The sequence below is a fragment of the Cricetulus griseus genome, chromosome 5 (assembly GCF_003668045.3).
Source record: "Cricetulus griseus strain 17A/GY chromosome 5, alternate assembly CriGri-PICRH-1.0, whole genome shotgun sequence".
In the NCBI taxonomy this organism is placed as follows: Eukaryota; Metazoa; Chordata; class Mammalia; order Rodentia; family Cricetidae; genus Cricetulus; species Cricetulus griseus.
In genome coordinates, this window is record NC_048598.1 from 143128177 (window position 1) to 143154526 (window position 26350).

At 43.6% G+C, this 26350-nt stretch overlaps 1 protein-coding gene across 1 annotated transcript in view; it reads left to right on the plus strand.

Moving 5' to 3' along the window:
• The first annotated feature begins 4109 nt into the window (after positions 1-4109).
• LOC100767997 (melanoma inhibitory activity protein 2) overlaps positions 4110-26350 on the plus strand; it is a 70103-nt gene continuing 47862 nt past the window's right edge. Inside the window, exon 1 of the mRNA XM_027419639.2 lies at positions 4110-4243. The gene's annotated coding sequence lies outside the window, so the exon portion shown is untranslated. The remainder of the gene's footprint in view (positions 4244-26350) is intronic.

Sequence of the window (26350 nt, forward strand, 5' to 3'; positions counted from 1 at the left end):
GATCTCAAAGGGTGTGAGCCCTTGTGGTCCAGGGGTATTACGAGCTCGGTAGAGTGCTAGGGGGAGTAGGAGGACCCAGTCTCTAGTGCCAGTTGCAAGCGACAATTTTGTTAAAGTCTCCTTGATTGTTCTATTCATCCTTTCTACCTGTCCTGAACTTTGGGGTCTATAAGCACAATGTAATTTCCAATCAATCCCCAACAAGGTGGCCACTGACTGACTTACCTGGGAGACGAAGGCGGGCCCATTGTCTGTTCCCAGTACCTGAGGCATCCCATAACGGGGAAAGATTTCTTCAAGCAATTTCTTAGTAACGATCTTGGCTGTTTCATGTTTAGTAGGGAAGGCTTCAACCCATCCTGAAAAGGTGTCTACAAAAACTAATAGATACTTGTATCCATATTTACCTGGTTTAATCTCAGTGAAATCTATCTCCCAATGTGTTCGGGCCGGTAGCCTCTGACCCGGTTCCCGGGAGGAAGCTTCAGTCTGGATGCGTTGACTCGGGCGCACGCATCACATTGCTCAGTTACCTGTTTTAGAATATCATTCTTCCCCAAAAGGAAATTGAATTCCTCTTCTCGTTCGAGGCGGGTGGCAGGGGAAGGCCGCCGGGGGTGGGGATCGGGGAAGCCGCCGACAGGAGGAAGAGGAGACAAACTTGAGAAAGAAAGGGCTAAGGGGCAGGGGTCTTTCAGAAGCACCTAATTAAATTGTATCAACAGTCAATAAACCAAGCAAGGAATGCTTGACAGTGCTCAGTTTGCTTTCTCTATTTTATATAGTTCAGGATTCTGGCCAGGGAATGATGCCACTCAAAGTGGAAAGTCTTCCCACCTCAGTTAATTTAACTGAGATAATTACCCTAGAGGCATACCCAAAGGCCAATCCCCAGCAATTCAAGAATCTGTCAAGTTGAAATTCATAGTAACAACACAGACACTAATCTAGTTCTGTGAAGGCCAAAGTTATTTTTTTAAGTTTAATTACTATGCCCAAGAGATCCTTTGATCTACAAACCCCTTGTCCAAGCACAGCTAGTTCCTGAAATAATGGAGGCTATTACTTATGGGAGTTTGTTTGATCTATCTGCACCAAATTTGCTTGATCACATGTGGGAGGGAGGTTCCCAGGCAGGAAATAAATCAAGATGTACACCTGTCCTTGATTGGACCTGATGGGAAATAATTTAAACCCCTGCAAACCATGACTCAGGGTCATTTTCTGGGAACCCAAGTATGGACCTGGCCAGAGAGCCCACCAACTTGCTAGTATTTAATAAAAACTTGATTCTAATTTGGCTTTAAACAATGATCACCAAGAGATTAGTGCCACCACTGGTGCTACATGCCTTTAATCCCAGCAGTCTGGAGGCAGAGGCAGGCAGACCTATGTGAGTTCAAGTCCAGCCTATTCTACAGAGTAAGTTCCAGGACAGCCAGGGCTACACAGAGAAACCCTGTCTAGAAAAACAAACAAACAGACAAAAACAAAACCTCATTTGGGAAAATACTTTTAAATTTGAATATGTAATGTCAGAAAACATTCAAACATTTTGTCAACTGTGAAGTTATCTTTGCAATATTTTTATAGAGACTGTATTGGTCAGGGTTCTCTGGAGTCACAGAACTTATGGAATGAGTCTCTGTACGTGTATTGGTGGGTGTGTGGAAATGACTGTAATGACTTACAGGCTGCAGTGAATGGAAAATTCAAGAATCTAGTAGCTGCTCAGTCCCAGGAGACTGGGTGTCTTAGTGGGTATTCCGTATATTCGGGAATCCCAAAGTAGGCTCCAATCCAGTGAAGGAATGGATGCCTAGCAAGGCAAGGACAAGCAGGCAAAGAGCCAAACCTTTCTTCTTCCATGTCTTTATTTAGGGTTGCAGAAGAATGTGTGGCCCAAATTAAAAGTGTATCATCCTGACTCAAGATCCAGATCAGAGGTGTGTCTTCCGGATTCAAAGGTCTGGACTAGAAGTGGAATCACCCATTTCAAACAAAGCAGAATATCTTTCAGAGGTACTAGCTATATTTCTGAATTATAGTTCACTCCAAATATTGTCAAGCTGACAACCAAGAATGCCGGCCACAGAGATGTACACTAAAGTGAGGCTCCAGAAGTCTATGGCTCTCAAAAAACACTTAATGATTTTGAAACTGAATTTCAAATCACAGTCTTAATTTCCTAATTTACTCTTACCACTTAATGTTCATAGAATGCTCAAAAAAACATAATAATTACATAGAATTTTATAGGCAAGGGTTCAGAGCAGTGACCTATCTTGAATATATTTTTATTAAAAATACCAAGTGAGCAGATGGAAATTCAGAGGTAACAGGATGCTACTATCGGTAGCTTATTAGGTGCATGACACCAAAACGTATTAAATGAAATGTGAGTGGAAAGGTCTGCTCTCATAGGGCTAAAAACATCTACAACAGCTCGTTTCTTAGTGTGTGCAAGACTGTTCCAACCCTTTGAAGCAGCAGACTCTGTTCAGCAGTCCCCAATTATTACATAAAATCTCTACTCCTTTCTGATTTTGCTGCCTCTTACAATTTGAGTGAGCTACTTCAAATGCTGAGAATCTGAGGGCCTGTGTCTTGACAACTTCTTTCTGTGGGGGATATCAAACTAAGAAAAGCTCTCCTCCCCTACTTGTTCGCAGGAGTACCATTTAACATTATAATACTTATTTTAACTCTTGTTATTTTTATATACCGAGGTACATGGTTATTGAGGTGTATGTACACTGATACACAGACGATCCTAGTCTGTGGGACTGTCTTCAAAACCACTTTAATGGCTTTATGAAGCTGAAAAGCAAAACCTGTCTCAACTTCCTAATTTACTGTTGTTGCCACTAAATGATCGGTAGCTATTAATAAAACATACTAATTCCACAAAACTTTTGCAGACCAGGTCCAGAGAGCCTAAGTCTGGGTACCTGCCCGAAAGGTGAAAAGCATTAGCCTTTTTGCTTCCTGCCCCTCTGAGGACAAGGGGTGGCGCTGTCCTCACTCCTTGTTCCTCACTGGGGCGGAAGAGGCCTTGTACGTCGTGGGAGGCCGGTCCGCGTGCCGCCTACACCTGCCCTCTTGGTAGTCGACTTTGTCGTACTCCGAGCAAGGAGGACGGAGAAAGACATCGATGCGGGTCCTGGGCTCCGCGGCCTCAGCTGAGGGCATGAGAAAGTGTCGGGAAGTTTCGCATCACTCAGAGGCGCTGCCGCGCAAACACCAAATGCTGGACTCAGCCTGCAGGGGCGCTCCGCGTGGCCACGCCCCCTCGCCGCCAGCCACGCCCTCCAGTCGGCTGGCGTCCTGGATCACGTGCCCCTCTTTCCAGGGACGCAGGAGCTTCCTGGGGCTCATAGTCGCGCCCAGCAGCGCCAGGCTCCGCCCCTCGTCGCTGACGTCAAGCTCAGTCCCTACCAGTCCCCGGCCTCCGGGTCCGGGGAGAATTGCAGTTTTTTCAGAGACAGCTCGTCCATCTCCGGGCCTTGGGTCCGTTGGAGCGAGGCTGTCTAGGTTGTTCGGTAGGCTGGCCGGGGCACCCCTGCTTGCGGTATGGAAGACCGGCGGCTGGCAGCGAGCAGGCCTCCCCGCCCTGCGGTTCCGCCCCCTTCTTCCTTGTCATTGATGTTGTTCTTGTCAGTGCCGCAGCCCCGACCGCCGGGAGCGCGAACCCGTTCCGGGGCCGCCCGGGTGGTGCGGCAGCGGCGGCGGCAGCGGCGCCGGCTGCGGGGGCTGCTGCGAGGACTGCGCGGGCGGCGGCGGCGGGCGGCGGGCGGCCCGGCCGGATGGCTCTGTGCGGGCAGGCGGCCGGCGCCGCGTCGCTGCCCAGCGAGCTCATCGTGCACATCTTCTCCTTTCTGTCGCCGCCCGACCGGCTGCGGGCCTCAGCCTCCTGCTCGCACTGGCGCGAGTGCCTCTTCTACCCGGCGCTGTGGCCCCAGCTCCGCATCTGCCTCCGCGTCTCGCCCGCGGAGCAGCCGCGGCTGGAGTTCCTCATGCGCAAGTGCGGCTGGTTCGTGCGGGAGCTGCGTGTCGAGTTCGCCGCGGAGAATTCCCTGAGCGGAGGCGGCGGCCCGGGCGACGGCGGCGGCGGGGGCGGCGCCGACATGGGCACCGAGGGCGAGGACGGTGAGGCCCTGCGGCTCTCCTCTCGCTGGCTGGAAGTGCTGCGCGTCTACTTGGAGCTGGTGTTGTGCGTGCTGCTCAGCATCCGCAACAACAGGTAGGCTCGCGTGGGGACCGCGAGGGTCTCTCCCTTCCCACGCCTGGGCAAGACCCCTGGGCTACGCTGGCCGGTCCCAACGTGGCCTTCAGTAGATGCAGCTCTCGGTCCTGACCTGGTTGTGTCCTGAGACAAGAGGTGATAATGGGACTTGGCCTGACACTTTATCTGACACCATTCCAGGCGCCTCCCATGCACTGTTCACTCATCCGTTCTTGGCCTTGAGATAGAGCTACTGGGCAGTTTCATTGTATTTTATGCGTGGGAAGAGTTGTGAGTTGAGTGACGCCTGTGCAAGAAACAAGACCGTTTACTTGATTCTGTGCTTGACCATTGGTAATAGTAATTCCTAGTGAGGGAGTGAGTAGCTTTACTGCTGGTGTCCATAATCATAAGAATTAATCTACAAGAAATCTTATGCCGGGCGTGGTGACTCGTGGCTCATCGCTGTAATCCCAGCACTAGGGAGGCAGAGACGGGTGGATCTATGTGAGTTCGAGGCCAGCCTAATCTACAAAGCGAGTTCCACGACAGCCAGGGCAGTTACACAGAGAAACTCTGTCTTGGAAAACCAGAAAAAGAAAGACGTAGTTAACCAGTCCATTTCTTACGTGGAATAGTTATATTCTTCTGGGTCAGGGCCAAAGAGTGAGGAGAGTGTTAAAGTTATTGGGGAAGGAGATTGCAGAGTTGAAGCCCTTCCCCATGCATCGTCAGACTAAACTTACTCCCAGGGACTCACACAAAAGAAAGGCAGTATAACTCGGGGGTGGGGGGACTAAGTATGAAACTGTCATTTGGGGTCAGAACTTTACCATAACTCCACCTAGAACTCATAATGAGTGTTCAGACTCCAGGACAGTCTCCATATCCTAATCAGTATTTCTCTATTGCCCTATGGAAGTGTATTGTTCTTCCAGCTGTATTTATAATTTCTTTATCTGGATATTTATTCCAACCTTACAATGTCACTCTTAATTTTGGAGAAAGTTTAAGAAAACAAAAAGGGAGAACCTTATATAGTTGTAATTGTAGCAGTTTACAAATACTTTAGTGGGTTTTTTGTTTTGTTTTGTTTTTGAGTTGACCCTCTGACATCATCAGTCAGAGTCAGGGTAGAAAGTATTTTCCCACTTTACAGACTGGAAACAGGTACTTAATAGGTCAAGTGATGTGCACTCTGTCATAAGGCATTAGGCTAAATAGGGTTGAGAACAGGTTGTAGATAATGCTAAGCCATAAATGTCTGTATAGAAAATACATTTTTCATAATCTGTGTCTCAATCAAGAGGTATAGCATATCATATTTGTGGAAGCCATACATGTTACAGATCTGGAATCCCCTTACTTGGGAGCTAGAGGCAGGGAGATCAGAAGTTTAAGGTCATTTGCTGATGAACAGCAAGTTCAAGGCCAAGCTGGGTTGTGAAATCCTGCCCCAAGACACAATACAAAAAAAATTTTTTGTTCATGGAATATGGCTCCAATATACCAGGGGCCTGTTTCTTAAGCTTTTTACATTAAGCCAGTTTACTTCCTTGCTTTGATTTTTGTCAAGATAGGCTATTAAGGCTTAAAATGCCCTTAATCAGGTTGTAGGCTTTCTGTCAGAGTTGAACATAGCTATGGACCACCTGATTTGTTCTGAAATCAGCTGGCCCCACAAAGGTGCTGTCGGGGTGGGGGGACAGCTGTGAATGCAGTAAAAACCAATCCTCACAGTTCTTTTAGGTATTTTAATAACTGATGGGTGGAATATATGGCATGTATACACAATAGTAGTATACCACATCTTGCCCTTTCATCTGCTGTAGTGATGGAACTGTACATTGCTGCTTTGATAGAGTAGTCTGTGTGTGTCTTTCTCTGTGTGTGTATGTCTGTGTGTCTGTGTGTATGCGTTCGTGTGTGGGCGAGCACATTGTATATTCTCTTGCTATTCCTTTTAAACTATTTTATGTTGGACTGGGGTGTAGCTTTGGTTAGTGTTATTTTCTGGCATACTAGAAGACCTGGGTTCAGTCCCCAACACCACTTAAATTGGCAATGGTAGCACACCTGTACTTTAGCACTTGTTAGAGGCAGAAGGATCCAAGTTCAAGGTCACCTTGGCTGTATAGTTCGTTTAAGGCCAAGCTGAAATACACAAGAACCTTTCTCTCTCTCAAAAGTCTGTGTTTATGTTTGGAAATATGTTAATGTTGTCTTTATTTTGGGGAATGTCTCAATACTCTGATATTGGAAGTATTCAAATGGTAAAAATATAAACAAGACTTTTGAGTTTTAACAAAATCATTTTAAACTAAGGTTTTTGGGATTTGTTTTGTTTTGGGGGGATTTCTCTATGTAGCCCTGACTGTCCTAGAACTCACTTTGTAGACCAGCCTGAAACACAGCTGGAGATCCACCTGCCCCAGGGTTAAATTCCTGTGCTACCACTGCCCAGTATTAAAATAAGTGGTTCACTATCTTTAGTTTACTAAAGATTAGTAAAGCCAGTGACTTTCTTTTAGTATATGTGCTTTTAGTGACATTGGTGATTGTATGATCCAAATCTATAGACCTTTAATTCCAGCACTGGGGAGTGAGAGGCAGGAAGATCTCTGTGAATTGCAGGCCAGCCTGCTCTACAAATCAAGTTCAAGGACAGCCAGAGCGGTTTCACAGAAAAACCCTGTGTCAAAAAACCAGGGGAATAAAGTTATTCTTTATCAAAACTATGGACCTAAAACAGGGTGATAACAATATCACTCAGTAGTTTTTTGATTGTTTTCAAACCCTAAAATTGAATAACTAATGAGAAATATAAATACTAACAGATTCCTTTAAAATTCATAATGCTCTTGCTTTATGATTTCTGCCATGTTTTAAGCATAAAACTATGAATCATTGTATCAGGCATTCCACTTCCAAGCTTTGTGCTGAATTGCTGTATTCAGTTCATAGTCATTTTATTTTGTTCCAGATATGTTCATGCCCTCAAAGGAAAAAAAACTAAAATCTCAACTATATTTGTGGGAGAGTAACTGGCAGTTTGGTTTTTTTGATTTGAATTAGATGTACTGTAGAGGGATTCTGGCTGCCATGCTGGTTTCTGAGGTGTGAAGAGCAGATGGTGATCAACAGAGGTAAAAGAGTACCCCTTTGAGGTTAAACTGTCCTGCAGGTTCCAGAAAAGCTTTCTCTGCAGAAGGCAAGAAGTCCTGTCTTGACTAGAGATATAGTAAGAGTTCACTAAAATGTGTGTTAAAAGGGATCACCTTTTGCAGTGGCTCCACAAGAAATTCTGCTACATTTAAAACAACTAGTTCAGAAATGTATTTGTAGCTTTCAGCCTAGATGCCAGGTTAAATACTTAGTAATGAAACATTGTGTTCCATATTTAGGGAAAATGAAAACCTTAAAGTTATCAGTAAGATTTGAGAGAATTTATAATAGGCTCACTCATTAAAAATACTCTTTTCAGGAGCATTCCCAGAATATCATGCATCCTAGGCAAGTGCAGTTCTTCAGTAGTAGTTGTGGAGGCATTAATATCATCCAGGTGAGCCGGGCGTTGGTGGTGCTCGCCCTTTAAACCTAGCACTTGGGAAGCAGAGGCAAGGCGGATCTCTGTGAGTTCTTGGCCACCTGGTCTTCAAAGAGAGTTCCAGGACAGTCTCCAAACTGATGGGGAATGTACTGTGTATGTTTATCTTTTTGATTGTTAAATAAAATACTGTTTGGCCAATGAGGCAGCAAGTAGACTGGACTAGGAGTCAAAGAGGATTCTGGGAAATGTAGTAGAGAAGTGCTGATCCAGGCAGGAAGTGACATAGCAAGGAGACTCATATTTAAGCAAAGGAGAAACAGGAAGGGCCCTCTTTTCCCCTTCCTCCTCCAGCGGCAGGATGTGAGCCACCGGCAAGGAGGGACGCCAATAAGGCGCCCGATAAGATAAGTCTTATAAAATATATAGATTTTTGATAGTTAAGACTGAGTTAGCAGATGAGAATCCTAGTCATTGGCCAAGCAGCTTTGTACCTAATACAAGTTTCTGTGTATTCATTTGGGCCCTAACTCGGGCAGGTGGCTGGCCTAAAGCGCACACGTGGCGGTGGGGCTCAGGCAGCTTTTGTTGGAAAGATTTATCGTAACACCAAACCTACAGAGAAACCCTCTCTGGAAAAAAAATCATCCAGTGATGTTGATCTTCCATGTGTACACATTTCATATGAGCTTCTCTGAATCTGAACACTATGGTTTCTAAAGACTAGGTGTTTCATCAGGCCAGATTTTTGTATGGACTTTGTTCTTCTTTACAATTCTAGGTTCTGCCTCTCCTTACTAGTTTGTTTTATTGCTTTGTTTTTTGTTTGTTTGACTTGTGGTTTTTCGAGACAGGGTTTCTCTGGAACAGTCCTGACTGTCCTGGAACTAACTCTGTATAGCAGGCTGGCCTCGAGCTAACAGAGATCCATCCTCCTGTCTCTGCCTCCCAAGAACTGGGATTAAAACTGTGCCACCACCACTGTCCTGCATCCTTACTAGTTTGTAGACTGGCCATTTCATGGTTGTGTCTACTTCATTGTCCTCTGTGTTAGCTTTTCATTCCTATGACAAATGCTTTAGATGAAACGAGTTGTAAAGAAAAGTTGCCAGGCTTGGTAACCAATGCCTTTAATCCCAGCACTGGGGGTGCAGAAGTAGGTAGATTTCTGAGTTTGAAGCTAGCCAGAGCTACACATGAAAGGCCCGCTGCCTCTCTGTCTCCCCCCGCCAATGCTGATGCTGGGTGTTCTCTCTGGAGCAGGGCAGAGCCAGGATACCGCCAGGGGCTGGAGAGTGCAGCGCGGGCGAGCTGCCGCAGAGCCGCCCTGCTTCCCCTTTATCCTGCTGTCCCTGCCCCCGCCGGCCTCCACTTCCCCCGGCTGCCGTTTTCCCTCCCAAGCCGGTTCACCCAGGCGGGGCTGCCCTGGCACCGCGCCGGGGCTGGGGCCGAGCAGGGAAAGGGCACCCCTCGCCCCCACGCCCCCCCCCGTTGAGAAACACTCCGTCCCAAGGTCTCCGCCCCCAAGGTCAGCCACCTGGGCGCGGAGGGAGGAATCAAGTCTGTTGTACCAGACACCAGACCTTGAGAATATGCTGATCTGGAATGGCTCTGTGCCTCATTTGAACCATCAAATAGAATCCCTGCTCCTAGCTTGCGCCTTTTTCCCTATATAAGGACCCCTTTCCCTTGGCTCGGCGCGCTTGGCCTCAGAAAAGCTAAGTCGCCCCGGGTACCCGCGTCTCCAATAAAGCCTCTTGTTTTTACATCCAGTTCGTGGCCTCGCTGATTCCTGGGTGTGAGTCTCCCTCTACAAAAGTATCCTCTTCGGGGGTCTTTCATTTGGGGGCTCGTCCGGGATCGAGACCCGCCCAGGGACCACCGACCCACGTCTGGGAGGTAAGTGTTGTGCGGATCCGCTGTTTTGTCTTGTCTGGTCTGAGTCTGTCTTGTGAATTGCGCTTGCGTTTGTAGTATACAGCTGTGTACATTTGTAGGCGGATCCGAGGAGGGACTGACGGGTTCGAACTCCCGACCGCGGCTCCAGGAGACGTCCTGGTAGCGTTTGAAGCCCTCGATGTGAGGGATTTGTACTTTGAACTTGGGAAGCCCTCGATGTGAGGGATTTGTACTTTGAACTTAGATCTATGACTGGACATCTTCCCAGTCTCTTTGGAGAAGGCCCTCGGCTTGAGGGATTTGCAATCTTTACTGGGGACGAAGAAGGAGGGCCCCCTTCTTCGACCCCCCCTCAATTCTTTCGACTCTCTGTCGAAACCGCGCTGCGAAAACCTGTTCTGTGTTCTATGTTGTTTGGCCTTTGTTTTGTAATTGATGTGCATAAACGCAAATGAATTACTCTTTGTTCCTCAGCTCGAGCGTATAAACTTATCTGGCCTGATCCGGACATCTAAACGGCCTTAAAGTTATTAAGAACTGTAAAAAGGACTTTGATAAAATTTTGATGTTAACTGAGAAATGAAAAAAAAATGTAGGAGACTTAAATAATAAAGAGGGAAAGGAAAAAGGAAACTTGTCTAAGAATGTCTAAGAGAGTCAGAGAAATGAACTAAAAGGTTATAGAAAATTAAAGCAAGCAAGTCATAGCAGAGAAGATTGTTACAGAAAGTTATGGAGGGTCAAAGCAAGTTGTAAAAGGTCAGAGGAAAGTTGTTAAAAGTCAGAAAAAAGGTTATTATAAGTCAGAGAAAAATGTAAACTGTGCTATGGTTTCTCATGTCTAAAATTTTAACCATATTAAGCTAATTCTGTTTTATATATACTTGTTTTAAAATGTTCATATGACTTGACTGGTCGCCATTTTGCTAAAATTAAAAAAGGAATACTTAAACCGCCATCTTGACTAAAGATGACCGCATGGAAATTAGAGGTACCATCTTAGAAACAAGTTTTTCAATTGAGATTTACAATGTTAATGCTTCTATATATTACAGAAAGACCTTAAGGGAATTTAAATTTCTTTTTAAAACCAGTTTTTTTTAATGTTTGTTTTTATTAATATTTATACTTAAAGAGCTTCAATTTAAAATTATTTTTGAGCAAAGCCTGACAATGTAAAGTTTTTGTTTTATGAAAGATGCTGATCTATTATAAGATATTACAGTTTATATTTTAGAAATAAGTTTAGGATGTTGATAACACACACCTTTAAGCTCAGGATGTTGGTAGCACACACCTTAAGTTTAGAACATTGGTGACACATGCCTTTAATCCCACCACTCGGGAATAAGAGGCAGATAGATCTTTATGAGTTCAAGGCCTGTCTGGTCCGGCAGATCGAATTCCAGGACAGGCTCCAAAGTCACAGAAAAACCCTGCCTAAGAAAGAAGTTAAGCTACTGTTTAAGGAATATAAGGTAGCTCTATGCAGTTTTAAGTTCAGCTGTGCTGTTTCAAACATCTTACTAAGTTAAAACCAGTTACAGTCAGACTAAAAATTATTTACAGAAATAAGACCTTACCTAGCCACCTGTATACTTAATGTATGCTTAAGGCAAGTAATTAAAACAGACAAACAGACCTCTAATGCTTCAGAGATCTTCAGAATATGGCATTTAAATTGTTATCTCTAAAGTTTATAATGTCAGACAGACTGCCAGATCCTGACAATGACCCGAAGATTACAGGCACCTCAGTTCCTGCACCTGGACCAATGAGCAGATGCTCAGATATGAAACCTGCCGCCTGCCAGAACCTGGCCGAGACTGTGGACAAAGCTGCTGGACGCTGGAAAATTGATTGTACCCCTTTGCCTAGACAAAACAAGGTCAGTCTTTTCCATGTCCCTCTTCCACAGAGAGAAAATAAAACCTCTCACAATATAGGCCTGGCGAAGATTGCTGTTCTTTGAGACAGCTGCCTCCAACGGTAATGGAGAAACTTGGGTTTGGCTAACTGTATATGGACTTGCTTCTGACTGGCTTCTGTCCTTTTTAGTAGATTCGGATAAAATATACCCTTCTCAGATCTCTGAAATATTACTGGTTGTCAGCTTGACAGCATCAGACAGTCAGATCCACTATAGACTAGTCAGTATGTTAGCTGATAAAATAATGACTATCTACTGTTCAGGCACAAGCTCAAGGTTTTTAAGTTTATTTTGGTTGTCATCTAAGTACAAACTTAAAGGGCTTTTCATCAGGCCAAAGGCACCCCTGTCCAATCCATACCTAGCTCTCTGGACAGAAGAAAAATGTACATGCTTATAGCCCAAATCTGTAGTTTTTGCTAGGACTCAAAGTTATAAATATGTTCTTGCTGTTTGAACAGATATCCAGATATCTGCTTTTTCTGCACTGTGGGCTTCTATAAATAAGTTTTAACCTCTGTTCCTAGTTTAAATATGTCTTAAACAGGTTTCTGCTTCTGACAGACATCTGAGTACCAGTTGCTGACTTCAGACTGTTCTAAGTAGACTGCGAACCCTAGACTTGCTATGGATGTGAACTAGTCTGCTGATATGGACACCCCCTATCTCTGCAACAGTGTCTGCTAACCAGAAGCCCCTGATGGATTCCCCGTTGCCTAAATTCCTTTTTGCTTTTGACTAGCATTTCAACCTTCTGGGGTCCCTAACTTCGTCCCAAAGTCAGCAGGAAGCAGTTTGGAAAAGAATTTCGCCGTCCATTCTCCCTGGTTGAAATGCTAAGTCAAAGGGAACTTCCTTGCGTGGGGATGCCAGTACCTATCACTCCCTGATGGGGACTGGGCCCTCCTACTCCCCCTAGCATACCCCTAGGCCATATGGGCTCACACCTTTTTAAAAAAACTTATAAAGACCAGAGGGACCATCCTACCATTCCCCATTCCTACCAGATCGGGGACACTGTCTGGGTCCGGCGTCACCAGACCTCAGCGCCTACCAGTTGTGAAACTGCCATGCAGCACAAGCTCACATTGTCTGAGGTCTCAGGAAAGGGGCTATGCATAGGCAGGGTTCATCCCTCATATCAAGAGTTATGTAACCAAACAGAGCCATTATCTCAGGACAGCCGATACCTTGTTGCCCCTTATGGAACTTATTGGGCTTGCAGTACTGGGTTGACTCCCTGTGTCTCTACCACTGTTCTCAACACCACCATTGACTTTTGTATATTGATAGAACTTTGGCCCAAAGTCACATACCACCAACCTGAATATGTTTACAGCGTACTAGGGAAATCAACCCGATATAAGAGGGAGCCAATATCCTTTACCGTGGCCCTATTATTAGGAGGGATAACAGTGGGGGGCATAGCAGCCGGCATAGGGACCGGAACCATTGCCTTACAGGGAATTAATCATTTTAAACTTCTACAGCAAGCCATGTACACAGATATCCAGGTCCTAAAAGAGTCAGTCAGTGCACTCGAGAAATCCTTAACATCACTCTCTGAGGTAGTCCTGCAGAACAGACGAGGATTAGATTTATTATTTTTACAGGAAGGGGGGCTATGTGCTGCCCTCAAGGAAGAATGCTGCTTTTATACAGACCATACAGGAATAGTTAGAGACAGCATGGCCAAGCTTATAGAAAGACTTAACCAGAGACCTCTGAATGAAAGATTCCATTCAGTCACAAGAGAAATGGGGGAATGAAAGGCCCGCTGCCTCTCTGTCTCCCCCCGCCTATGCTGATGCTGGGTGTTCTCTCTGGAGCAGGGCAGAGCCAGGATACCGCCAGGGGCTGGAGAGTGCAGCGCGGGCGAGCTGCCGCAGAGCCGCCCTGCTTCCCCTTTATCCTGCTGTCCCTGCCCCCGCCGGCCTCCACTTCCCCCGGCTGCCGTTTTCCCTCCCAAGCCGGTTCACCCAGGCGGGGCTGCCCTGGCACCGCGCCGGGGCTGGGGCCGAGCAGGGAAAGGGCACCCCTCGCCCCCACGCCCCCCCCCGTTGAGAAACACTCCGTCCCAAGGTCTCCGCCCCCAAGGTCAGCCACCTGGGCGCGGAGGGAGGAATCAAGTCTGTTGTACCAGACACCAGACCTTGAGAATATGCTGATCTGGAATGGCTCTGTGCCTCATTTGAACCATCAAATAGAATCCCTGCTCCTAGCTTGCGCCTTTTTCCCTATATAAGGACCCCTTTCCCTTGGCTCGGCGCGCTTGGCCTCAGAAAAGCTAAGTCGCCCCGGGTACCCGCGTCTCCAATAAAGCCTCTTGTTTTTACATCCAGTTCGTGGCCTCGCTGATTCCTGGGTGTGAGTCTCCCTCTACAAAAGTATCCCTTCGGGGGTCTTTCACACAGAGAAACCCTGTCTCAAGAAATGAGACATGCATGCATGCATGCATGAATGAATGAATGAATGAATGAATTTTTTGGCTTACCATTTTGAAGGTTTCAGCCTATGGTCAGTTGGCCCTGTTGCTTTTGGAGCTATCCCATCTTTAGAGTTTTCTGCCACCCTCCAGAATTGCTCAGGCCTACTTTCTTTTTTTTTTCCTTTTTTATTATTTTTAATTAATCGTATTTACATATCCACCCCCCCATTCCCTTGCCTTCCAATCCTCCCATGTTCCCCACCCACCTCTCCACCCCCGACCCCTCCCCAGGGATAGTGAGGCCCTACACCAAGGACCTTTAAAGTCTGTCATATTGTTTGGGGGAGGGTCTAGACCCTCCTTGCTGTATCTGAGCTACAATAGTATCCCTCCATAGGGAATGGGCTCCCAAAAGTCCATTTGTGCTCTAGGGATAAAGACTGGCTCCTCTGTTAGAGGACCCATAGACTGTCTTGGACTCCTAGCTGGTACCCACATTCAGAGGGCTTGGTTTGGTCCAATGCTGTTTCCCCAGCTTTATGACTAGGGTCTCCATTCTATCAGTAGGTCAGGTCCACTGTTTCTGCAGGTCTCTCCAACCTTGTCTTGGCTCCTTTGTTCAACCCTCCTCTAAACAACTAAATTCCAGTAGGATGGTTCAGTGCTTAGCTGTGGATGTTTGTTTCTGCTTCGAACAAAAACTGGATGAAGACTCTCCTTCCTCTCCATGCCCCCGGGGCTCCAATTTGGTCAGGGGTTCTTGTCCCCATCCCCTTCTTCGAGGGACTATGCAATTTTCTCTTGGGTTCTTCCTTATTTCCTAGCTCCTCTGGCAGTGTGGATTGTAGGCTAGTGATCCTCTGCTCTATGTCTAAAAATCAAAAATCAGTCAATACATACCATGTTTATCGTTTTGTGATTGGGTTACCTCACTCAGGATGGTTTCTTCTAGTTCCATCCATTTGCCTGCGAATTTCAAGGTTCCATTTTTTTTTTTCCTTCTGAGTAGTACTCCATTGCGTAAATGTTAACACATTTTCTTTATCCATTCTTTGGTTGAGGGGCATCTAGGTTGTTTCCAGGTTCTGGCTATTACAAACAATGCTGCCATGAACATAGTTGAACATATGTCCTTATTGTATGAGTGTGCATTCTTTGGGTATATGCCCAAGAGAGGAGTGGCTGGATCTTGAGGTAGACTGATTCTCATTTTCCTGAGAAACTGCCATACTGATTTCCAAAGTGGTTGTACAAGTTTGCACTCCCACCATCAATGGAGGAGAGTTCCTCTTTCTCCACATCCTCTCCAGCATAGATTGTCATTGGTGTTATTGATTTTAGCTATTCTGACAGGAGTAAGATGGTACCTCAGAGTGGTTTTGAATTACATTTCCCTGATGGCTAAGGATGTTGAACACTTTCTCAAGTGTCTTTCAGCCATTTCAGATTCCTCTGTTGAGAATTCTCTATTTCTGTACTCCATCTTTTAATTGCATTGTTTGGTGTTTTGGTAGCTAGCTTCTTGAGTTCATTGTATATTTTGGTGATCAACCCTCTGTCAGATGTCAGGTTGGTAAATATCTTTTCCCATTCTGTGGGCTGGCGTTTGACTTGCTGACTGTGTCCTTTGCTTTACAGAGGCTTCTCAGTTTCAGGAGATCCCATTTATTAATTGTCGATCTCAATGTTTGAGCTGCTGGTGTTATGTTCAGAAAGCTGGCTCCTGTACCAATTTGTTCAAGGGTGCCACCTACCTTCTCTTCTAGGATGTTCAGTATGGCTGAATTTATGTTGAGGTCTTTGATCCATTTGGACTTAAGTTTAGTGCATGACGATAGATATGGATCAATCTGCAATCTTCTACATGTCCAAATCCAGTTATGCCAGCACCATTTGATGAAGATGCTTTCTTTTTTCCATTGTATAAATTTATCTTCTTTGTCAAAAATCAAGTGTTCATAGGTATGTGGGGTAATATCAGGGTTTTCAGTTAGATTCCATTGGTCAACCTGTCTGTTTTGTGCCAATACCCAGCTGTTTTCAGGACTATGGCTCTATAATAGAGCTTGAAGTCAGGGATGGTGATTCCTCCAAAAGTTTCTTTATTGTACAGGGTGGTTTTGGCTATCCTGTGTTTTTTGTTTTTCCATATGAAGTTGAGTACTGTTCTTTCAATGTCTGTGAAAAATTGTGCTTGTATTTTGATGGGGATTGCATTGAATGTGTAGATTGCTTTTGGCAAAATTGCTATTTTTACCATGTTGATCCTACCTATCCAAGTGCATGGGAGATCTTTCCATTTTCTGGTATATTCTTTAATTTCCTTCTTTAAAGACTCAAAGTTCTTTATGTTGTTAGTTGCTATTTGTAAAGGGTGATGTTTCTCTGATTTCTATCTCAGCACATTTATCTCTATATATAGTAGGGCTACTGATTTTTTTTTTTTAGTTAATCTTGTATCCTGCCACTTTGCTGAAGGTGTTTATCAGCTGTAGGAGTTCCCTGGTAGAGTGTTTCGGGTCACTTATGTAGACTATCATATCATCTGCAAATAGTAAGACTTTGTCTTCTTCCTTTCTGATTTGTATTCCCTTGACCTCCTTTTGTTGTCTTATTGCTCTAGCTAGGACTTCAAGTACAAAATTGAAGAGATATGGAGAGAGTGGACAGCATTGTCTTGTTCCTGATTATAGAGGAATCACCTTGAGTTTCTCTCCATTTAGTTTGATGTTGGATGTTGGTTTGCTGTATATTGCTTTTATCATGTTTAGGTATGTTCCTGTTATTCCTGATGTGTCCATACCTTTATCATGAAGGGATGTTGGATTTCGTCAAAGGCTTTTTCAGCATCTAGCGAGATGAGCATGTGTTTATTCTTTTTCAGTTTGTTTATATGGTGGATTACATTGATGTATTTTCATATGTTCAACCATCCCTGCATTCCTGGGATAAAGCCAACTTGATCATGGTGGATGATTTCTCAGATGTGTTTTTGGATTTGATTTGCTAGAATTTTGTTGAATATTTTTGCGTCGATGTTCATGAGGGATATTGGTGTATAATTCTCCTTTTTCCTTGTGTCTTTGTGTGGCTTAGGTACCAAATTAATTGTAGCCTCATAAAAAGAGCTTGGCAATTTCCCTTCTGCTGCTATTGTGTGGAACAATTTGAGGAGTACTGGTATTAGCTTTCCTTTGAAAGTCTGGTAGAATTCTGCACTTAAACCATCTAGCCCTGAGCTTTTTTTGGTTGGTAGATTTTTGATGACTGCTTCTATTTCATTAGGGGTTGTAGGTCTGTTTAAATCGCTTATTTGTTATTGATTTAATTTTGGTAAGTGATAACTATCCAGAAAATTGTCCATTTCCTTTAGATTTTCAAATTTTGTGGAGTACAGGTTTTCAAAGTATGACTTGATGATTTCTGGATTTCTTCAGTGTCCATTGTTATATCCCCCTTTTCATCTCTGATTTTGTTAATTAGCATGCTCTTTCTCTGCCTTTTGCTTAGTTTGGATAAAGGTTTGTGTATCTTGTTGACTTTGTCGAAGAACCAACTCTTTCTTTAATTGAGTCTTTGTAGTGTTTTCCTAGTCTCTACTTTATTGATTTCAGCCCTCATCTTGATTATTTCCTGGTGTCTTCTCCTCTGGGGAGAGTTTGCTTCCTTTTGTTCTAGAGCTTTTATTTGTGCTGTTAATTCTCTAGTGTGACTATTCTACAGTTTCTTCATGTGGGCACTTATTGCTATGAACTTTGCTCTTAGCACTGCTTTCAACTTGTCCCATGGGTTTGGGTATGTTTGGGTGTCTAAATTCTCATTAAGTTCTAGGAAGTCTTTAATTTCTTTTTTTATATATATATATCTTCCTTGACCCAGGAATGGTGCAATTGAGCATTATTTAATTTCAATGACTTTGTAGGTTTTCTGCAATTTGTGTTGTTGTTGAAGTCTAACTTTAAAGCATGGTGGTTTGATAAGATACAGGGGGTAGTTCCAATTTGTTTGTATCTGTGTAGTTTTGCTGCATTGTCAAGTATGTGGTCAGTTTTAGAGAAGGTTCCATGTGGCGCTGAGAAGAAGGTATATTCTTTTGTGTTTGGATGGAATGTTCTATAGATATCTGTTAAACCCAACTGGATCATAACATCTGTTATTTCTTCGTTTAGTTTCTGTCTGGTGGTCCTATCTAGTGGTGAGAGTAGGTTGTTGAAGTCTCCTACCATAAGTGTGTGAGATTTTATGTATGATTTGAGCTTTAGTAATGTTTCTTTTACAAATGTGGGTGCCTTTGTATTCGGGGCATAGATGTTCCGGACTGAGACTTCATCTTGATGGACTTTTCCTGTGATGAGTATGAAATGCCCTTCTTCATCTCTTTTGATTGACTTTAGTTTGAAGTGTAATTTGTTAGATATTACTATTGCTACACCAGCTCGTTTGCTGGGTCCATTTGATTGGAAAATCTTTTCTCAACCCTTTATTCTGAGGTACTGTCTGTCTTTGAAGTTGAGATGTGTTTCTTGTATGCAGTAGAAGGATGGATTCTGTCTTCGTATCCACTCTGTTAGCCTGTATCTTTTTATAGGCAAGTTAAGACCATTGACATTGTTTGTTTTGGATTTCTTGTTGGTGGTGTTATTGTGTGTGGATTTCCCCACTTTTTTGTTTCTTTGTTTTTGGTGTTTGGTAAAGTGAGATTATCTATTGCCTATGGTTTTGAGTGCAGTTATCTTCGTTGTGTTGAGTTTTCCTACCAGTAATTTCTGTAGTTCTGGATTTGTAAATATATATTATTTAAATCTGGTTTTGTCATTGAATATCTTGTTTTCTATACTATCTATAGTGATTGAAAAGTTTGCTGGATACAGTAGTCTGGGCTGACTATGTTCCCTTAGCGTTTGCAGAACATCTATCCAGGATTTCTGGCTTTCAAAGTTTCCATTGAGAAGTTGGGTGTAATTTGGATAAGTCTGCCTTTGTATGTTACTTGGCCTTTTTCTTTTGCTGCTCTTAATATTTTTTCTTTGTTCTATAAGTTTGATGTTTTGATTATTATGTGGCAAGGAGATGTCTTTTTGTGGTCCACTATATCTGGTGTTCTGTAAGCTTCTTGTACTTTCATAGGCATATCCTTCCTTAGGTTTGGGAAGTTTTCTTCTATGATTTGGTTGGCTAAATTTTCGGTACCTTTGAGCTGAATTTCTTCGCCTTCTTCTATACCTATTATTCTTAGGTTTGGTCTTTTCACGGTGTCCCATATTTCCTGGATATTTTGTGTTAGGAATTTGTTGGACTTGAGATTTTCTTTGGTCAATGACTGTATATCCTCTAATGAGTCTTCAACACCTGAGATTCTCTCTTCCATCTCTTGTATTCTATTGGTTATACTTACATCAGTGGTTCTTGATTGTTTACCCAGCTTTTTTATTGTCAGCATCCCCTCATTCTGTGTTTTCTTTATTGTTTCTAATTGTGCTTTCAAACAGTGAACTGTTTGAATTGTTTCCTTCACTTGTTTGGTTGTTTTTTTCTTGGTTTTCTTTAGATTCTTCAAGAGATTTGTTTATTTCTTGAATTTTTTGGTTTGTCTTTTCCTCCATTTTATGTAATTTCTTGCTTGTTTTTTCTTCTATTTCTTTAAGGGTTTTTCTTGTTTCCTCTCTAATGGTCTCTATTATCTTCATAAGATAATTTTTAAGGTCCATCTCTTCTTCATCCTCTGTGTTGAGCTTTTCAGTTCTGCTGGTGTGGTGTCCCTAGATTCTGGTGGTGTCATATTGGTCTTTGTGTTGTTGAGTGTGTTCTTAATCTGTCGCCTTCCCATCCCTTCTTCCAGTGGGTGCAGGTGGCATCTCTCCCTCTCTCAGGCAGCACTCAGAGGGCTCAGGCAGGCTCAGGCTCAGGCAGCAACTGGAGGCCCGAGGGTGGAGGGCGTACAAGGGTGAAGTGTGTCCGGACTCAGGGTGAGCCTTCCAGTCTGGGCAGGTCCACTCTTGTCCAGGGTGGGGTTCAAGCAGAGTTGAGCAGGGGTTGATGGGGGCCATTGGGGGACAGAGCAGTGCCCAGACTCACCTCAGGCTTAGGCTGCAGCTGGAGGACAGATGGTGGTGGGAGGACAATGAGGCAGGCCTACTTTAATACTTGGACTTAGAGAATAATCCATATCCAAATTTCATCACTATCTCAGTAACAAAGTCTACTAAGCATGATGGGGAATCCACAAAGAATCAATTTTAAAAAGTCTATTAATTCTTAGATTTGGTACTGCTGTTTGACTTATATGGGGAAGAAATCATGCTCCTCATTGTGATCCTACTAAGACATAATAACACAACAAGTCCTATAAAAAACACTAATTAGGACCTGGGGAAATGGCTTAATGAGTAAGAGTATCTGCTGTGGATGCCTAAGGACCTGAGTTTAAATCTCAGTACCCATGTAACCTCAGAGGACACACACAGGTAGATCCTAGGAGCCCACATGCCAGCCAGCTTAGCAGAAAAGGTGAGCTTCCTGTTGGGTGAAGGACACTGTGCCAAGATAGTCAACAGCCTCCTCTGGCGTCTGTGTGCATGAACATGCATATGAGCATGCACAGCTGCATACATGTGCATGCACCACACATGCATCCAACACACCACACATAGCAGAGATATTTGCACATCCATGTTTACTGCTGTGCTACTCTCAGTAATCACAAATGAAGTCAGCCTGGATGCCCATCAAGACGTGATTGAATGGATCAATGAGATGTATCCACAAGAGAATTTTCTTTAGGTGTGAAGAGCAGCGACATCCTTTGCAGAAAAATGCATGAAATGAAAGATCTGCCAGATCGGGACTACAAGTATCACATTTTCTCCTGTATGTATTTCAACTATAAATAAATATAAAGTCGAAGTTGTCTAGAAAGTCAAAGGGACCAGCAGAAGTGGAAAGGGGAACAGCAAAGGGCGATGGGAGGTAGATATAATCAGATACATTATATTCATGTATAAAAATGTCATACATGGAAATAGCAGGAAACCCATTAGTTCGTATAGTAGATATACATTATTAAAATCTCAAGGTAAAGTTTCTTTTTCTTTTTTTTTTCTTTTGTTTCTCTAGTAAGGGTTTCTCTGTCCTAGAACTCCCTCTGTAGACCATGCTAGCCTCTAACATACAGGGATCCACTGTCTCTGCCTTTGAAGTGCTGGGTTTAAAGCAGTGCACCACCAACACCCAGCAAGTTAGTTTCTTTAGCCTTGTCAGATACTATCTCAGATGATAAGGATGCCTTGAAGTTGAAGGTGTCGTCTCCATCAAATTTGAGCCTTACTTACCTTGAAAGAAAGTGTTTCCCAGCAAGCCACAAATAACATATAAGTCAGTTTTCATTTTGATGAGCTTATTGATTATTCATTGCTTTTAAAAGTTCATTTATAGAATTAAAAAAGAAAATTTGGGGACTGACCAATTCATATTGTTCAAGAAGTAGTGCTTGTAGAGAAGATGGGTGAGTCTGTGCATTCCCAAACAGGCTCCACCTTAAAACTGACCTTATCTTCCCCAAAAGTAACATAAATATCACTGAGAAGAGAGGCTAATCAAACTTGTTGGGAGTGCTGCTATGAACACGATCAGAGTTTCTCTCTAGGAAATTGTAAAATCTTATATGTGTTGACAAACTGATAGAGAATAGGATATAAAACTCAACAAGAAAAAAAATCTTAAACGAGTGAAGTAATTAAATCCACAATAATGAAGTATTATCTGTAAGGCAGCATTGGAAGAGTTCTTATAACTTGAGACCCAAAGTGATGATTAAAGAAAATAAAGGGAACTTTTATCTTTCTAAATATTAAGAGCCTACTATGTGCCAGAGGGTATAGACATTAGTGATGACAGCACCAACCTTTGTCCTCCGAGGGGCAGGAAGCAAAAAGCCTAACGCTTTTCACCTTTCGGGCAGATACCCAGACTTAAAAGCTCTCTGACCTCATATGCAAAAGTTGTGTGTAATTAGTATGTTTTATTAATAGCTACCGATCATTTAGTGGTAACAACAGCAAATTAGGAAGTTGAGACAGGTTTTGCTTTTTAGCTTCATAAAATCATTGTAGTGTTTTTGAAGAGGGTCCCATAGACTGGGATTGTCTGTGTATCAGTGTACATACACCTCATTAACAATGTTCCCCTGTATATAAAAATAACAGAGAGTTAAAATAAGTATTATAATGTTAAATGGTACTCCTGCGAACAAGTAGGGGAGGAGAGCTTTTCTTAGTTTGATGTCCCCCACAGAAAGGAGTTGTCAAGACACAGGCCCTCAGATTCTCAGCATTCGAAGTAGCTCACTCAAATTGTAAGAGGCAGCAAAATCAGAAAGGAGTAAGCGATTTTATGTAACACTTGGCGACTGCTGAACAGAGTCTGCTGCTTCAAAGGGTTGGAACAGTCTTGCACACACTAAGAAAAAAAGCTGTTGTAGATGTTTTTAACCCTGTGAGAGCAAACCTTTCCACTCACATTTCACTTAAAATACATTTTGGTGTCATGCACCTAATAAGCTACCGATAGTAGCATCCTGTTACCTCTGAATTTCCATCTGCTCACTTGGTATTTTTAATAAAAATATATTCAAGATAGGTCACTGCTCTGAACCCTTGCCTATAAAATTCTGTGTAATTATTATGTTTTTTGAGCATTCTATGAGCATTAAATGGTAAGAGTAAATTTGGAAATTAAGACTGTGATTTGAAATTCAGTTTCAAAATCATTAAGTGTTTTTTGAGAGCCATAGACTTCTGGAGCCTCACTTTAGTGTACATCTCTGTGGCCGGCATTCTTGGTTGTCAGCTTGACAATATTTGGAGTGAACTATAATCCAGAAATATAGCTAGTACCTCTGAGAGATATTCTGCTTTGTTTGAAATGGGTGATTCCACTTCTAGTCCAGACCTTTGAATCCAGAAGACACACCTCTGATCTGGATCTTGAGTCAGGATGACACACTTTTAATATGGGCCACACATTCTTCTGCAACCCTAAATAAGGACATGGAAGAAGGAAGGTTTGGCTCTTTGCCTACTTGTCCTTGCCTTCAGACATCCATTCCTTCACTGGATTGGAGCCTACTTTGGGATTCCAGCTTACACAGAATACCAGCTGAGACATTCAGTCTCCTGGGACTGAGCAGCTACTAGATTCTTGAACTTTCAATTCCATGCAGGCTGTTAAGTCATTACAGTCAGTTACACACACACACACACACACACACACACACACACACACACACACACACACACACACAGAGAGAGAGAGAGAGAGAGAGAGAGAGAGAGAGAGAGAGAGAGATTCATTCCATCAGATCTATTTTTCTAGAGAACCCTGACTAATGCAGTCTCTATAAAAAACATTGCAAAGATTACTTCACAGGTGACAAAAATGTTTAAACGTTTTCTGACATTCCATAATCAAATTTAAAAGTATTTTCCCAAATGAGGTTTTGTTTTTGTTTGTTTTTCTAGATAGGGTTTCTCTGTGTAGCCCTGGATGTTCTGGAACTCACTTTTTAGAACAGCCTAGACCATGAACTCACATAGATCTGCTTGCCTCTGTCTCCCGAGTGCTGGAATTAAAGGTGTGTGCCACCAACACCCGGCCAATATGGTTTTGTTTAATTTTTTTTAAGTTCTCGTCCTATTGTATGCTTGACAACTGATGGACTCTGAGGGGGGGAAGGGGAACAGTTATTGCCTTCAGTAGTGTACCAGGTAGTGAGCCCATCAGGCTCCAGTGAATAGTTCCAAACCTGTGGCCACTTATATAGTGCTGCATACAATTAGTAGATCCCAAAGCAAAACAAAACAGCATGAATTCTGGAAGGGCTCAGTGAAGAAGTGGGAGGGGTCATGGGTGAGAGGGAAACAAAAGGAGGTGGTGGAGAGAGTAAGCAGAATGCACTAAAATATGCATGAAAACAAATTCAATCCGTAAAAGAGTAAATTAAAACAAAGATTCCTTGCCTGGGGTTGGTGGCTCATGCCTTTAATCCCAGCACTAGGGAGTCAGAGGCAGGAGGATCTCTGTGAGTAGGCGGCCAGCCTTGTCTACGGAGCCAGTTCCAGGGCAGCCTCCAAAGCAACAACAACAAAAAGATTTCTTGAGCAGTTTCAGTAACACTGAGTGGGGGTTTCTGCAGCCTGACAGTGGTGGAGCACATCTTTAATCCCAGCACAAGGCAGGCAGAGGCAGGCAAATCTCTGAGTTCTCTGCCAGCCTGGTTTACAGAGTGAGTTCCAGGACAGTTAGGACTACAAAGAGAAACACTGCCGCAGGGAAAAACAAACAAACAAACCAGGAAACAAACAAAACTAAACAAACAAAAAGAAATATCCTCCACTGAAAATTATACCAGAGAAATTAAGAAGTTGAAAAAATAATTTAATAATTGGAGCATGATATTTGAGTCTCTGTTAAGTATTTAATGAAACCTACTAAGTATGCTTACTTTTGTGGGCTTAGTAAATATTGTCAATTATATTTTCCTTAACTATGTTGGTTGAAATTATCTAGACATGAAGTGTGCTTGAACAGGAAAGGTTAAACTCTGAAGCCTCAGTGTCCAAAGTTCTAGAACTCTGAACTGGTGCGCCAGACTATTTTCTGACCCTCATTATGATGCAGGTCAGATTCTCTGCATAAGAGGGAGGGTTGCCCCTGGTTTCCACAGTGTTGTTTTTGGACTGGAGAGGATAGGACAGTGCTATAGGAGCTGAGACTAGCCAGGGGGCTGACCGCTTTCACTCCGGGGCTGTGCCCCAGTCTCGGGGTGTAGGTCTGCAGCCCCACACTTGGTGTTTCAGCTTTTCGTGCTCTAGCTCTTCCCTACTCCGGTTTTGGAGGGCACAGTGAGTGCCCTTTCAGTGCTAGCAGGGAAGTGTCCCCAGAGCTAAGGAGGTAAAGGGGGCCTCTCCTCCAGGCTTCCAAGACCAAGGGTGCAGCCAGGGCTCCCCCAACAAGGCAGCAGTGGTGCAAGCCCACCAAAGCCTTCCCATTCACAGCACCCAGCTCACTGAGCCCAGGTGTGCTGCTTGCCGGATGGCCAGCTACAGGGCCTCCACCCATCACCTCAGCGATGCTGGGGCCCTGGACCGCTGTGGTGTGTGTGCAGTGGATTTTGGAGCTGCTGAAATGGGTGAGTCCTGGACTCTGGAGCTGGGGGTTCTGGACGCAGTAGCCTTGGCCCCATGGGGCTGAGCAGCCTTGGCAGGGAAGCCCAAGCTTGGGCACCAGGCCTGTGTTTGGCTGTTGCTTGCAGCACATGCAAGGGGACCCTGGGACCTGGAAGGCATGGTGGTTTTGACAGGGGTCAGTTACAAGTGGTTCGCCTCACTCCAGGAACCTGGAGTTTCTTGGTGATGAAACTTCTTAAGAGGACACGTAAGGTGGGGCCAGAGCTAAGATTCTAATAATACTGCATTATGTTTCCCCCAAAAAGGAATGCCCTGTGGAGATGCTTAAACCATGGAGTTCCTTCCTGCTTTTTGTATTGTTACTGTAAAAGGTGTTCTTGTAAACTCTAGAGATAGTGAATGGTCAGGATCCAATATATAATTTGTTTTATTTTTTTACCAGTTGCTAGAGATTTTCCTCTTTAAGTGTTTGTAGGCAGCTGTGTTGTTGTTGACACCTTTAGGGACACACACACACAGTTTTTGAAAACTGCATTACATTTTTTAAAAGACCATTTAAATATTGAGGCTGTTCCATTTAACCAGTTCTATTATCTTTATGTTCTGTGAATTTAAAGTAGTGTTGTCATGCTCAGGGTTCATTTGCCCGTGAATGAAATGAATGGAGCCCTCTAAGGCAGTGTAAATTCTGGGTGGAGGTGTGTGTAGAGGAATACTAGGTTCACTGGTCATCTGCTTAGCAAAGACTGTGACCTCTAGATTCAGTGAGAGACCCGGTCTCAGGAAAGTTAGGGTGGAGATGGAAGACATTGCCACATCAACCTCTGGCTTTTCTGTGCATGCTCATGCAGCAGACACATAAAACACACATGCACCTCGCAGTTACCAACAGTGGGTTTTGATAAGGTTGGGAATGAGGGGCGTGAAGAAATTTTGCAGACTTGACAGGATTTCTGTCGTTCAGTGATCTGTGTGGATGTGTTTGGCTGGTCTTAGGGGAACAGCCCTTCTCTCACCTTCAGGATGGTGTTAGCTGTGGGTCTTATATTGGTCCTGTTTGTCAGATTGAGAAATGTAATCATAGTTTGCAGTCTCTTGATTTCCTTAAATATATTCTTAGTATCTGTTGATGTCTTTT